General features: G+C 44.3%; 1 protein-coding gene and 1 long non-coding RNA gene across 3 annotated transcripts in view; both read right to left on the bottom strand.

Annotated features, from left to right (window-relative positions):
• The window catches only part of LOC133115143 (nuclear body protein SP140-like protein), an 85,660-nt gene that overhangs the window by 54,531 nt on the left and 14,546 nt on the right, over positions 1-16,583 (bottom strand). The gene's annotated exons all lie outside the window — the stretch shown is intronic.
• LOC133115146 (uncharacterized) lies at positions 11,359-13,045 on the bottom strand. Its single transcript, XR_009705602.1, has 3 exons — positions 12,912-13,045; positions 11,915-12,124; positions 11,359-11,486 (listed from the first exon to the last, which is right to left on the bottom strand). It is a non-coding gene; the product is annotated as an uncharacterized LOC133115146 (long non-coding RNA).

Genomic DNA, 16,583 nt, shown 5'->3' with positions numbered 1-16,583 from the left:
GGAAGCACAAATCATAAATCAGAGTGATTTGATTCCACCAACAGAGCAAAAGCTCCATTTCCTAACTGGACTCTAGGCTGAGCCAACATGCCTGCATGCCACTGGAAACACATGTATATAGTATTCACACTGTATACTGGTAGATGATACACTCAGTGGTGTATACTGGTGTAGTACACAATCATTGTATATTAGTATGTTAGTATATACATGTGTATACAACATACATACATGTTTAATATATCAATCACATATTATTGTGATTGATATATTAAATGATTCGTATAATTGTTAGATGAGATCCATCCATCCATTATCTGAACCCGCTTATCCTGATCAGGGTCGCGGGGGGGCTGGAGCCTATCCCAGCATACATTGGGCGAAAGGCAGGAATACACCCTGGACAGGTCGCCAGTCTATCTCAGGGCACACACACCATTCACTCACACACTCATACCTACGGGCAATTTAGACTCTCCAATCAGCCTAACGTGCATGTCTTTGGACTGTGGGAGGAAACCGAGTACCCGGAGGAAACCCACGCAGACACGGGGAGAACATGCAAACTCCGCACAGAGAGGCCCCGGCCGACGGGGATTCGAACCCAGGACCTCCTTGCTGTGAGGCGGCAGTGCTACCCACTGCACCATCCGTGCTGCCCTGTTAGATGAGATGATTATTGTAATTGATATATGAAATGATTAGTATAATTGGTAGATTAAATGATTATTGTGATTGATATATTAAATGATTAGTATAATTGGTAGATTAAATGATTTTTGTGATTGATAGATGACATGATTAATGCTACTGATTGCTAATGAATTTGGGCATGCTAAAATAATTACTAAAAGAGTGATAACGTTAAAGTTAACTCTAAAGAATGTAAAGGCGGGAATGTTGAAGTTTGATCAAAATGCCCTTATTGAAAACCAGGTGTAGGGACTACAACTTCCACATTCCCACAGGAAAATTCTGCGACGTCCACCACGAATGACGTCTAACTTGGTTCAGCCAATCCCGTAATGGCGGGAGCAATAAACGGTCCCGTATAAGAGCAAGACACGTTCTTGGGATCTCTCTTCTGTCTCTTCTGCTTTTTCTGCCTCTTCTGCTTCTTCTCTTCGACGCACCCTTTTTGGCCCTTTTCCCTTCAGCTCATCTGCTCCGAGACTCGGACAGAGGCTGAATGCTGCACAGCGCACTACCAGGCCTACGGACACACCCAGTTACCTCGCGGTAACTTCGTCGCCTATAGCGAGTGGAAACTGGTGTACGCGGAACGCTACATCAGTTTACTCCTGCAAAGCTCACCATCGAACAACAGCAACAAACTTTTCCACCCGGAAAAAGGACAAGCGAACATCCTTCCAGCAACCGAGTGGACCAGACGACAACGCGCGGCTAAGACGCCCCAGCCTGCGCACCTCTTCAGGACACGCATTCACAGCACCATCGCGGCTCCTATAAGGACAGCACGTCTTTTGGATCCAATGCGTATGAACTCAGTAAGAGAACAAACATTCAGGCATAGGCAGTGTTTAGTTTAGTCTTAACTGTTTTTGTGAATCTGTGTTTCAATATTTACCATCCTACCATTGTAATGTGTTTGGTTAGCTACATATATATGTACGTGAATTGATTCGCCGTCTTTTGCGCATATATAGAGCAAAACTACGCAAGTAGTCCCTTCTCACAGCTAACTAACTCATTACCACACCCACCTTTCCTTTGTTCAAGCGACACGCGCGCTTGCTCGCGCCCACACACACGCACACACACACCCTAACTTCCCCTACTAATTCCCGTTAGTTTATCTGTTCTGTGTTTAATAAATAAATAAATATATTTTATTAAACCCCGGTGTCCGTTTTGGAATCGCATAGACATGAGAGCCGAGTTAAAGCAGTCTTTCGAAGAACTTCCAACCTTCAGGTTATCGGTATGTTTAATCATTAATATTGGTTATTTTAATAATTAATTAAAATACTAAATTTGTGGTTAGATATTCCTGATAATAGTAATTTCATGAGACTGATTACTTTTTGCAGTTATACTGCTACACAACGTTTAACTGGCGCCCCGGTTTCGTAGAGAGTAAAATCCCTGCGTTATTTGGCGGCCCGTGCGAGGACCCTACATAATTTGGAGTCCCGTGCGAGGACCCCAACACAGGAATGATGAAGTTTGATTTAAATACTTTCATTAAAACAGTGAAATGGTTAGAATAGAGAATCATGTGCAAAAATACCCTTTCCTAAATGTCACGATATATCTATATACTATATTTCAAATGCTGTTTAGTACTACAATGATAAGCCATAATGTTTGAAGAATCATTATTTATAATGTTAAAATGAAGAAGTCAGTCATCTTGAGCAATTAGAGCTGTGTGTCTGTTAAAACTCATTAAACAAACTGTACTTTGCAGCTCAATGTAAGTGCAGAGAACACTTAATCAGGTGTTTAAAAACCATGGCATTGGATACGGCCTGTTATGACTGAGTGATGCAGTTCAAGCAATGTGGGTCTTTGCAGAGAAATGTTTTGAGTTAGTGATCACCAGCCCAATTTGCCTGCATCATTATATAGGCGAAAGGTTAAGACAGCTCAGCTTTCATAGAGTGACAGAAAATATTAAGGCAGGTTAAGAGAGACAATGTGATGTTATATGACAATTGATTGGTTAGCTATAATGCATAAAGACTAGGATACTTTCTACTGTTACTTTGGAATTCTCTGGTCTCTGGAAGCTTCTTGCACGGAGCACACAGACTCCCCAGATTAATCTGTTTTATTTTAAACTAAAGATTTGTAATGAGCAACTACTGACTCTGAATATTTCTTCAACATCATTGCTGCCAAAACAACTTCACCCACGTAAAAGAGACGAGGGGGAAAAGTGACAAAAAATATTTCCTCAACAATGGCCTATATAAAACATTCAGTGGTGTATACTGGTATATAACACATCCAGTGGTGTATACTGGTATATACCACATCCAGTGGTGTATACTGGTATAAAAAACATTCAGTGGTGTATACTGGTATATAACACATCCAGTGGTGCATACTGGTATATAACACATCCAGTGGTGTATACTGGTATATAACACATCCAGTGGTGTATTCTGGTATACAGCACATTCAGTGGTGTACACTGATTACCCAGCAAATTTAGGTTGTCATAATACAAAATTGGTGGCAAACGTATAGTTTTTGTGTTACTTCCCACAAACACACAAAGGAAGACTTTTTCAACTAAGAAGGCTGGTGAAATGTTCACATAGTTAACTAGGGTAGAGTGTGTAGCAAGCTGACATCAGGCATGTTGAAGTGTGCCAACTTCTATTGTGTATTCTTGTGAAAAGGGACCTACCAGAGATCATGTCCTCAGATGGCCTGGTACGTAATGACATCGTCCTTCTCTGAAACAAGAGGCATTCCATCTCAAAATGCTGATAAAATGTCACAACCAGAAAGCCACATCCCGCAATACTGTGTGGTTCCCACCTGAGTAAAGACAGCTGTTCTTAGCTTAGTGATGCAGCTCCGCAGTCCAGATGGAATGCACAAAGCTGGAAAAAAGGATGACTGAATCCAGTGCACTAAACTAGAGAAAATGATGACTGAATCCAGTGCACTAAGCTGGAAACATTATGACTGAATCCAGTGCACTCAGCTGGAAAAATGATGACTGAATTCAGTGCACTAAACTAGAGAAAATGATGACTGAATCCAGTGCACTAAGATGGAAAAATGATGACTGAATACAGCGCACTAAACTAGAGAAAAGGATGACTGAATCCAGTGCACTAAGCTGGAAAAATGATGACTGAATCCAGCGCACTGAGTTACCTTCACACAGCTCTGCACAGGACTCCCACTGTCTGAAGAGGATCCAGAGGGGAAAATGGCTGACAGTGAATGTGCAGGTTGCTGTTTTCACATGAACGTAGGACAAATTGTATGTGTGCGTATGAGACGGGAGTAGCCCTACGGATAAGGTGGGTTATGTGGTGGGTTAAAGCAGGACAGCATTCATCTGATGTTTAGAATAGAAACTCTAAACCATTCATATAGCTGGTTATTTTTATCGAAGCAATGGCAGTATGAGAAAGTCAGTCAATTTAATGACGAGGCCAGGGGATTATAGTTCAGGAAATGCTTAAACAGGAGTGAAACATGCCTGACTACAGCACATTGTCACAACACAACACAACACACCACACCACACCACCACACAACACACCACACCACACCACAACACAACAAACCACAACACAACACAACACACCACAACAAAACACAACACACCACAACAAAACACAACACAACACACCACAACAAAACACACCACACCACACCACAACAACACAACACACCACACTACACTACACCACAACACAACACACCACAACACCACAAACCACAACACAACACAACACAACACTCAATTCTTTATGGACCCTGAATGGTCCATAGAGACTCCCCAATACCGTGACTCCCCACTGCTGGAAACCAAACTAAGAGATTAAAAGAGTTCATTATGAAGGGAAGGGCGGCACGGATGGTGCAGTGGGCAGCACTGCCGCCTCACAGCAAGGAGGTCCTGGGTTCGAATCCCCGTCGAGTTTGCATGTTCTCCCCGTGTCTGCGTGGGTATCCTCCGGGTACTCCGGTTTCCTCCCACAGTCCAAAGACATGCAGGTTAGGCGGATTGGAGAGTCTAAATTGCCCATAGGTATGAGTGTGTGAGTGAATGGTGTGTGTGCCCTGCGACAGACTGGCGACCTGTCCAGGGTGTATTCCTGCCTTTTGCCCAATGTATGCTGGGATAGGCTCCAGCCCGCTGTGACCCTGTTCAGGATAAGCGGGTTCAGATAATGGATTATGAAGGGAAATTATTACCGGTTCGCATGCACTGCTCGATCTCGGTTGCGAGGAGAATTTTGGGGCTTTCAAATGACCCTCCTGTGGAGATGGGAGTTAAGACAGGCAAGTTTCAGCAGTGTGTCTCAAGCAAATCCTCAATCCACAATGCAGCAAACAGAACATCATTAATGACCAGCATCAACCATAAGATCCCTTATAAAAAGCAGCCAGGGAATGCTCCTGATTCCACGTGAAAAGTAGATACCAGTAAAGCAAAAGTAGACTGTTCAGGGATGCTCTTCTACATACCACTGTTATAAGATGTGGTTATTTGCGTTGCTGTCGCCTTCCTGTCAGCTTTGACCAGTCTGGCCCTTCTCCACTGACCTCTCTCATTAACAAGGTGTTTTTGCCCGCAGAACTGCTGCTCACCGATGTTTTTTTTATTTCTCGCACCATTCTCCACAAACTCTAGAGACAATTGTTGTGCGTGAAAACCACCCTGTCTGGCACCAACTATCATTCCACAGTCACTTACATCATATTTTGATCCCATCCAACCTTCCAGGTCCCAGTCATGTACCTTAGTAACTAGGCTACAGGCTGCCCCTGATTTGAACAGTGTACACCCAAATCCTCCCTCTCTCTGACCTGGATCAGTTTCTGCAGGGGGGTGTTCTGGCAGCAAATGCTCGTCTTCCATTTTTTTGCTCTCTTCTTCCCCCCAAAATCTTCGAAGGCCTGAGGGGTAAACCAGGACCCCTCGGCCAGGATACACTTCTCTCCTGGGACAGACACAGGCATGTCATGGGACATCCAGGTGACACACAAACAGAAGCACACAAGCACGCTTGCGCAAAGACAGACACACAAAGACACAGTCACATGCACACAGGTGCACGGGCACACAATGCGCACACACACTCACACACACACGACCCTGTAGGTCTCTCTCTCAGCTCACCCTTGGGCAGCTTGTCTCTGTAAAGGATGCCCTTCTTATCGCCGCAGGTGACAGGTAGCCGTTTCCTGAAGTTCAGCCATTTCCAGATGGGCTTCTTCTCCCCCTTTCTGATGGGAGAACCTGGATCACAGAGAAGCGATGAGACATCAGCCCCGCAATGCACTGAATGTGTCCCTCACAGGCTAAAGTACGCACTGAATGTGTCCCTCACGGGTTACAGTACACACTGAACGTGTCCCTCACAGGCTACAGTACGCACTGAATGTGTCCCTCACAGGCTACAGTACGCACTGAATGTGTCCCTCACAGGCTACAGTACGCACTGAATGTGTCCCTCACAGGTTACAGTACGCACTGAACGTGTCCCTCACAGGCTACAGTACGCACTGAATGTGTCCCTCACAGGTTACAGTATGCACTGTGTCCCTCACAGGTTACAGTACGCACTGAATGTGTCCCTCACAGGTTAGAGTACGCCCTGAATGTGTCCCTCACAGGCTACAGTACGCACTGAACGTGTCCCTCACAGGCTACAGTACGCACTGAACGTGTCCCTCACAGGCTACAGTACGCACTGAATGTGTCCCTCACAGGCTACAGTATGCACTGAACGTGCCCAACGGCTGTGCGGATCTTATTGTGGCTACACCGGGGATCAAACCACTGACCTTGCATGTCCCAGTCATGTACTGCTACAGACCGCCCCCTGTATTTTTCAAATGTGCCAATTCGAAAAATGAATGAGTCTATTCAAGTTTTTCAACGCAACACAGCGCAACCTGTTTAGTTTTTTTGGCACCCAACATCAAGTTGAGCATGTCAAATTCTTACCCGCAAATTAGGATTGGCCAATCACCTGCAAGCGCAGCTACGTTAACGCTGTAAAATAACCCCTCCCCAGATTCATGTGAGTGCAGACATGCACGGTTCTCCTCCAAAACATGCGGTGTCACCAGCTGCTTCTCTCCACACTGCAGACTACAGATAAGCTCGCACAGATTGGAGTCAGAGGAGGACCTTTCATATGCGGCTTTCCCACGCGGTCCATGGACGGCCCATCGACCAGCAGGGGTCGGTAGATCGCGACAAACATGGATCCTTGACTGATTGAACACTCCCATACACTAGGCCGGATAATAACCAACTGTGCATCGCCCTGTGGAGCTACTAGCCACAGTCGGCACTGCCATGATTTGGACTGATCCAAGCCCATGAGGCTCGCCCCGGCGTCACACTGTGGTGCCTTACCCGGACGAGCGGTCCAGCAGCCCCCTGTGCACGGCCATTTTGACTGAATCTGAGGCCTAAGGACAAAGCGCAATGTAGTTCGGCTGTATATGTGCCAGCGACTCACCATCACATGGTTTCTCTGGCTTCTTCTTCTTGCTTGGCGTGGACAGGGTAGAGGGACCCGGCTCTTCGTCCTCTTCCTCCTCTCTCTCTCTCATCTTCTTCCCCCTCTTTTTTTCACACTTTTTTCCCTCAGTCTTCTTTTTCTCCTCCTTCTCCTTGGATTCCTCTGACATCTCTTTCTTCTCTGGCAAGGCTTCAGAGAAGTGGAAAGATTTTATTTTTTTTAAAATTAAAATTAAAGAAGAAAAAAAGGGCATTTTCAGGTTAGGCAAAAATCCACGTTTCAGTAAAAGGCTTCCGATGTCTGAATGCAAACACTTGTGCAGTTACCAAACAAAGTTGCAACACATTTAATCAAAGTCACCAAAGTTCAAATTATATACATGATTATTTCAACAAATTACACATATATTACAGTGGTTCAAATATGTTTACTCCAACTGTGCTAAGAGCCAGAAGCTCAAACAACAATTAATGAAAGACTGCTGTAGTTAAACTGCAGGCCAGGTTGTTGTTGTTTTTATTTCTGGCAAATTTGATGGTCACAGGTTCAACACCCAGCTTCAGCACTGCTGTAATATCACCATACTCAACCCGAGTCAATGAAATACCCAACTGTTTACAATATGTGGAAATGCTAGGCTTGGATACACCCTGCAGTGCCATCTTCCAGTACCAATGAAATATGAAGCTACAAAGGAGAAGCGCCATTTTTGTTGAAGCGCAGACCCAGACATCTTTGATGCTGTGACTAGCCAAAATATTTCAAAGCCAACAATCACAAACTTATGGTGTCATATTACAGTGGCTAAGTAATAAAACAAAATAATGTAGTCGACTAAAAAAGGCTTCACTTTTTGAATAATTGGAAAATTATTTTCTTTATTTGATAATCCTTTAAATAGGGACTGTTAGACACTTGTGTCTGACTGCAGTGAGGACTGACCAATCAGGGGGGTAGCCACACTGGGGCGGCCTGTAGCGTAGTGGTTAAGGTACATGACTGGGACCCGCAAGATCGGCGGTTCGATCCCCGTGGCTCAGGGTGTTAATGCTTTTCAGATTTTCTCGGGAATATTGTCATTGGCCCCAAAGGAAGACCTTTTCAACTAAGAAGGCTGGTGAAATGTTCACATGGTTAACTAGGGTAGAGTGTGTAGCAAGCTGACATCAGGCATGTTGAAGTGTGCCAACGTCTATTGTGTATTCTTGTGAAAAGGGACCTACCAGAGATCATGTCCTCAGACGGCCTGGTATGTAATGACATCGTCCTTCTCTGAAACAAGAGGCATTGCATCTCAAAATGCTGATAAAATGTAACGATCAGAAAGCCACATCCCTCAATACTGTGAGGTTCCCAACTGAGTAAAGACGGCTGTTCTTAGCTCAGTGATGCAGCACCGCAGTCCAGATGGAATGCACGAAGCTGGAAAAAAGGATGACTGAATCCAGTGCACTAAACTAGAGAAAAGGATGACTGAATCCAGTGCACTAAACTAGAGAAAAGGATGACTGAATCCAGTGCACTAAACTAGAGAAGGATGACTGAATCCAGTGCACTAAACTAGAGAAAATGATGACTGAATCCAGTGCACTAAAATGGAAAAATGATTACTGAATCCAGTGCACTAAACCAGAGAAAAAGATGACATAACATTACATTACATTACATTAATGGCATTTGGCAGACGCTCTTATCCAGAGCGACATACAACAAAGTGCATACCCATGACCAGGGATAAGTGCGTTGAAATACCCGAGAGGGAAGTACAATTTCAACTGCTATCTGTACAACAAAGATAAGGACCAGGGCCTATTTGAATTTGTTTTTTCTTTTTTTTTTTAAACAAACAAATAAACAAGCAAACAAACAACAAAGCAAAAGTGACCAAACTTAACTATCGAAACACTGCTTACTTAGCCAACTAAAAAAACCGATACACAAAGTAAATCACAGAAAGACAACAATTAAGGTTCACAGGGAGGTAGGGAGGGACGGGGAGAGGTGCTGCTTGAAGAGGTGCGTCTTCAGTTTGCGCTTGTAGGTGGGGAGAGATTCTACAGTTCTGATCTCAACGGGGAGTTCATTCCACCACCGTGGAGCCAGAACAGACAGTCGTCGTGAGCTTGAGGTGGAGGTTCGGCAAGGGGGAGGTGCCAAGCGGCCTGTGGAGGACAGAACCATCGTGTGGACCAGGAGCTGGGGCGGATTCTCCATATGTTGTATAGGACTGAATCCATTGCACAAAACTAGAGAAAAGGATGTCTGAATCCAGTGCACTAAGATGGAAAAATGATGACTGAATCCAGGGCACTAAACTAGAGAAAAGGATGACTGAATCCAGTGCACTAAGATGGAAAAATGATGACTGAATCCAGTGCACTAAACTAGAGAAAAGCATGACTGAATCCAGTGCACTAAGCTGGAAAAATGATGACTGAATCCCAGGCACTAAACTAGAGAAAAGGATGACTGAATCCAGTGCACTAAGATGGAAAAATTGTGACTGAATCCAGTGCACTAAGCTGGAAAAATTATGACTGAATCCAGTGCACTAAACTAGAGAAAAGGATGACTGAATCCAGTGCACTAAGCTGGAAAAATGATGACTGAATCCAGTGCACTAGAGAAAAGGATGACTGAATCCAGTGCATGAAGCTGGAAAAATGATGACTGAATCCAGCACACCGAGTTACCTTCGCACAGCTCTGCACAGGACACGCACTGTCTGAAGTGGATCAGGAGGAGAAAATGGCTTCCAGTGAATGTGCAGGTTGCTGTTTTCACATGAACGTAGGACAAATTGTATGTGTGTGTATGAGACGGGAGAAGCCCTATGGATAAGGTGGGTTATGTGGTGGGTTAAAGCAGGACAGCATCCATCTGATGTTTAGAATAGAAACTCTAATCCATTCATATAGCTGGTTATTTTTATCGAAGCAATGGCAGTAGGAAACAACATGAGAAAGTCAGTCAATTTATTGACGAGGCCAGGGGATTATAGTTCAGGAAATGCTTAAACAGGAGTGAAACATGCCTGACTACAGCACATTGTCACAACACAACACAACACAACACAACACAACACAACACAACACAACACTCAATTCTTTATGGACCCTGAATGGTCCATAGAGACTCCCCAATGCCGTGACACTGCTTAAAACCAAACTAAGAGATTAATAGAGTTCAGTATGAAGGGAAATTATTACCTGTTCGCTTGGACTGCTCGATCTCCGTTGCGAGGAGAATGGGGCTTTCAAATGACCTTCCTGTGGAGATGGGAGTTAAGACAGGCAAGTTTCCACAGTGCATCTCAAGCAAATCCTCAATCCACAATGCAGCAAACACAACATCATTAATGACAAACATCAACCATAAGATCCCTTTTAAAAAGCAGCCAGGGAATGCTCCTGATTCCACGTGAAAAGAAGATACCAGTAAAGCAAAAGTAGACTGTAGTCCTGTTTGATGTGTTGTGTGTTCAGAGATTCTCTTCTGCATACCACTGTTGTAATATGTGGTTATTTTGCGTTGCTGTCGCCATCCTGTCACCTTTGACCAGTCTGGCCCTTCTCCACTGACCTCTCTCATTAACAAGGTGTTTTTGCCTGCAGAGCTGCTGCTCACTGGATGTTCTTTTTATTTCTCGCACCATTCTCTGCAAACTCTGAAGACAATTGTTGTGCGTGAAAACCACCCTGTATGGCACCAACTATCATTCCACGGTTAAAGTCACTTACATCATATTTTGACCCCGTCCAACCTTCCAGGTCCCAGTCATGTACCTTAGTAACTAGGCTACAGGCTGCCCCTGATTTGAACAGTGTACACCCAAATCCTCCCTCTCTCTGACCTGGATCAGTTTCCGCAGGGGGGTGTTCTGGCAGCAAATGCTCATCTTCCATTTTTTTGCTCTCTTCTTCCCCCCAAAATCCGCAAAGGCATGGGGGGTAAACCAGCGCCTCTTGGCCAGGATACACTTCTCTCCTGGGACAGACACAGGCATGTCATGGGACATCCAGGTGACACACAAACAGAAGCACACAAGCACACTTGCGCAAAGACAGCCACACAAACACACAGTCACATGCAGACAGGTGCACGGGCACACAATGCGCACACACACTCACACACACACACACGACCCTGTAGGTCTCTCTCTCAGCTCACCCTTGGGCAGCTTGTCTCTGTAAAGGATGCCCTTCTTATCGCCGCAGGTGACAGGTAGCCGTTTCCTGAAGTTCAGCCATTTCCAGATGGGCTTCTTCTCCCCCTTTCTGATGGGAGAACCTGGATCACAGAGAAGCGATGAGACATCAGCCCCGCAATGCACTGAATGTGTCCCTCACAGGCTACAGTACGCACTGAATGTGTCCCTCACAGGTTACAGTACGCCCTGAATGTGTCCCTCACAGGTTACAGTACGCACTGAATGTGTCCCTCACAGGCTACAGTACGCACTGAATGTGTCCCTCACAGGCTACAGTATGCACTGAATGTGCCCAACAGCTGTGCGGATCTTATTGTGGCTACACTGGGGATCAAACCACTGACCTTGCATGTCCCAGTCATGTACTGCTACAGACCACCCCCTGTATTTTTCAAATGTGCCAATACAAAAAATGAATGAGTCTTTTCAAGTTTTTCGACTGAATCTGAGGCCAAAAGAGGAGGACAAAGAGCAATGTAGTTCAGCTGTATATGTGCCAACGACTCACCATAACATGGTTTTTCTGGTTTCTTCTTGCTTGGCGTGGACTGGGTAGAGGGACCCGGCTCTTCGTCCTCTTCCTCCTCTCTCTCTCTCATCTTCTTCCCCCTCTTTTTTTCACACTTTTTCCCCTCAGTCTTCTTTTTCTCCTCCTTCTCCTTGGATTCCTCTGACGTCTCTTTCTTCTCTGGCAAGGCTTAAGAGAAGTGGAAAGATCCTGGATTTTTTTTTTATTATTAAAATTAAAGAAGAAAGAAAAAGGGCATTTTCAGGTTAGGCAAAAATCCACACTTAACACATTTAATCAAAGTAACCAAAGTTTAAATTATATACATGATTATTTCAACAAATTACACATATATTACAGTGGTTAAAATATGTTTACTCCAACTGTGCTAACAGCCAGAAGCTCAAACAACAATTAATGAAAGACTGCTGTAGTTAAACTGCAAGCCAGGTTGTTGTTGTTGTTGTTTTTATTTCTGGCAAATTTGATGGTCACAGGTTCAACACCCAGCTTCAGCACTGCTGTAATATCACCATACTCAACCCGAGTCAATGAAATACCCAACAGTTTACAAAATGTGGAAATGCTAGGCTTGGATACACCCTGCACCCTCCATTACCAATGAAATATGAAGCTTCAAAGGAGAAGTGCAATTTCTGTTGAAGCGCAGACCCAGACATCTTTGATGCTGTGACTAGCCAAAATATTTCAAATTGGTGTCATATTACAGTGGCTAAGTAATAAAATAGTAAGAAACAAAATAATGTAGTCTACTAACAAAGACTTCACTTTTTGAGTTCTATTATATCTGAGTTCTATTGTATCAAACTTCGTACGCAATTTGTGAACTATTCCGGGCTTCATCTGTTGACTATGGGCGAGAGTGAATAGAGCGTTCCGTCACATTCTACCTGTTCTCTAACATGTCATTACTCCGCGCAGTCCACCCACGCAAAAAAACAACAACTGAAAGTTTTGAAAAATAACCGTAACCTACCTCTATTCCTGAGCGCATGTATAAACTTCATTAAATATCTACGGTCGACTTCATAGTTTCCTGCTTCTCCTGCCAGTAGCCACTACAGTAGCCGCCACTCCCCAAGGAACAGGAAGAGGCGATGTACAGCACTACACTCCGCTGCTTATGACGAATAGAAACTTATACAAAAACCGCGGGGATCATACGGAACTGAGAGTTAAGTGTACGGGCTTTATTGTAATTTTTGAATAGGCTAAAATAATGAAGGTTGGATTGGAAGAGCGCCACTTCTTGAGTTCCTATCTTATCTCTCAACTGATGACTGACGCTGCCCATCTGTACGTGCCTGTGTGTGCTTTGGCTCTGCCTATCGATCTCATTACAGAGACCTATCTGACTTGCTGTCTTTATAGTACCTTAGCTTCTGTCCGTGTCTGTGTGCAGAAAGTGATCAGGATGAAGAGTAAACAGCTGAGGGAGAGGGTTGTGTACCAGGTAGCCTACACACGTCCGGAGACGCAAACACAGACGCACACATTTTTGTTGAAGCGCAGACCCAGAAATCTTTGATGCTGTGACTGGCCGAAATATTTCAAAGCCGACATTCACAAACTTATGGTGTCAGATTACAGTGGCTAAGCATTTAGCACGCAGTCTTACCCAGAGACACGCGACGGCATCGGAGAAACACAGGCGTTCTCCTGATTAACATGAGCGATGGTGTTAGGCCTGGCGAATAGCGCTTCCACAGCAGCGAGTATAGCGCGTAACATCACTAAATTGTGAACGCAAATGAGCCAGATGACTTATCCTGGCTGCATACAGACGGCACATATAACAGGCCCAGAAAAGCGTCGGCTGATTTAGCATAGGAGGCGGCAGTGCTCGGGGGTGGGCATGGGAGAGGAACCAAGATGCGGTTTGAAGAGGTGGGTCTGTGTTTGAAGAGGGACAACAATTTGGGGCGCAGCTATGGTGCTGGCACCCCCTCCTCTCTAAATCTGTATGATACAGTACAGTGCAACTCTCTTAGGCACATGTAAAAACAATTCCATCCATGCATTATCTGAACCCGCTAATCCTGAACAGGGTCGCAGGGGGGCTGGAGCCTATCCCAGCATACATTGGGCGAAAGGCAGGAATACACCCTAGACAGGTCGCCAGTCCATTGCAGGGCATACACACCATTCACTCACACACTCATACCCATGGGCAATTTAGACTCTCCAATCAGTCTAACCTGCATGTCTTTGGACTGTGGGAGGACTATCTGAGTACCCGGAGGAAACCCACGCAAGGACGTGGAGAACATGCAAACTCCACAGAGAGGCCGACCGGGATTCAAACCCAGGACCTCCTTGCTGTGAGGCGACAGTGCTGCCCAAGTGTACCATCCGTGCAGCCCTAAAAACAATTCTGTAAAGTCAAATCAATCCTTCACTTGTGGAGAGGTTGTCCATTCTCTTACGCAACTGTATAGCGAGCTTGCTAGCTACGATTCGTTCATTCGTTCATTATTCAAAGTAGTGGTGAGATCTAGAAAATCTCCACAAGCGTTGCATGTGTTGCGTGAATGTCAGATCGCCTCGCCGGGCTTTATTACCACGCACCGTTTGCGAGCTAGCTAGCGCGGGAATAGTTTTTTCTACAACTTTTTATTTTGCCTGTGCGCTCAATCTTATTTCCAGTCCACCGTCATGATGTTAATTGTAACGCGGCTTTGTTCGCGTACAGGTGCTTTTTCCGCTCCCCCCTGATGTATTGTTGAACCTTTGTTCAACAAACCGTTGTTTAATTTGTCTGTTGCGGAGGTCTGAATAATGGATGCGTTCTTTACCGAGTCTGTCTGCGCAACTCTGCTGCGCAATTCGGGGTAGGGATTCGCTGCTGGTGCCTGTGGTGACGTATTACGCATGGCCTGCAAGAACGCAACGCAGACGCCGAAGGTTTCGTGCGGGGAGGATGCGTGGTGTTTAATCTACAAGGTTCTAGTTTTGGAAACATATTTTCAGGACTTAATTGACATAAATGTATCGTTAGTTATAAATTACAAGTATCTCAGTTTTGCGTACACACACGAGCACCACGTTTGGATAAGATTTTCAAGACGTCTAGGAGCTGTACTGTGATACCCGACTAAATTAAAGACATTTACACTTCCATGGGCGTTTTAATCGTTTATTTACAAAGCGGGTTCTCTTACAGGATACAGCGTTTTTGTTTATTTATGAGTTGCGCTAATAGAATACATTGTTTTCTTTCGTTCTTAAAAAAAACTATGAAAAGTTTACTTAAACAATTTAATAGCACTGGCGTTTTGTGAGCATGCATTCACTGTAGGCATTCGGCTGATATCAAGCAACAGAAAACCCGTTTTCAAATTTCACAAGCATACTTTTTTTTTTACTTACATTATTTAAAAAACGAAATGTATCATTTCGTGTTCAAACACCGCATAATATTTAAAACAGCCCTTTAAAAACACGCGTTTATGAGACGCTTTATGTTGCATACCGAGTAATTTGTTAATATTGATCAATTATTAACGTTTCATATGAAAAGCACATGTATTAGTTTGACACCTGTGTATTGAAAGTTCTGAGATATATGGCATTTTCTGAAAGTAGGAGGACCGATGGGGCCGTTAAACACACTTCGTTAGACATTGTGAAGACTTCGAATCAGGCCGCCTGATGATGCATTCGAGTCGGTTTTCACACTGAAGACCTGCTGAAATTCCGTCTCAAATAACTGCTTGAGTCTTGCACCCACTGGTCCAAATTCATTGTCCTGGCCAAAAGGGGAGACGGAGAATAAAGGAAATTAATTAAAATATTAAACAATACAATTTTATCTGGAAAGACTAATTCAACCGTGAAGGAGCATTCATTCTCTAGTTCTGTTTGAGTCTGCTTTGTGTTATACAATACGTTTTTTTAAATTTATAAATTTTTACTTGCCATATTCGATGTGAAGAGTACACAAAGTACAGCGGGTACCAGAAGAAACTTGGGATTCATTCTTTATTAGTTATTCATTGTATGTTGCTGTCCAAATGGTTGCTACCAATAGTTTGGATTAACCGCAGGCCCAACAGGTATGAATGGTAAATGGTAAATGGTTGACATGCATATAGCGCCTTTATCCAAAGTGCTGTACAATTAATGCCTCTCATTCACCCATTCATATACACGCTCAGACACCAACGGCGATTGGCTGCCATGAAAGGCACCAACCAGCTCGTCAGGGGCAATTGGTGGTTGGGTGTCTTGCTCAGGGACACTGTTGTATGAAGATAAACCTATGGTCAGTAGCTGCCTTCTCAATGTGTACACTTTTGACTTTTGTACTGCTTGTAAGCTATCTGTGATCTGTGTTGCTGTTAATAGGCTAATGAATGCTAATGAGTGGTACATTACATTACATTAATGGCATTTGGCGGACACTCTTATCCAGAGCGACGTACAGTTGATTAGACTAAGCAGGAGACAATCCTCCCCTGGAGCAATGCGGGGTTAAGGGCCTTGCTCAAGGGCCCAACGGTTGTGCAGAATTTATAGTGGCTACACCAGTATTAGAACCACCGACCTTGCGTGTCCCAGTCATTTACCTTAACCACTACGCTACAGGTATGGTTTCCTGTCTGCAGCTTTTAAGTACGGAGCTAGGTCCCACAATCTTGCTTAGTGT

This window comes from Conger conger, chromosome 16, assembly GCF_963514075.1.
Source record: "Conger conger chromosome 16, fConCon1.1, whole genome shotgun sequence".
NCBI classification, from domain to species: Eukaryota; Metazoa; Chordata; class Actinopteri; order Anguilliformes; family Congridae; genus Conger; species Conger conger.
This window is presented reverse-complemented; position numbering and strand designations above follow the sequence as displayed.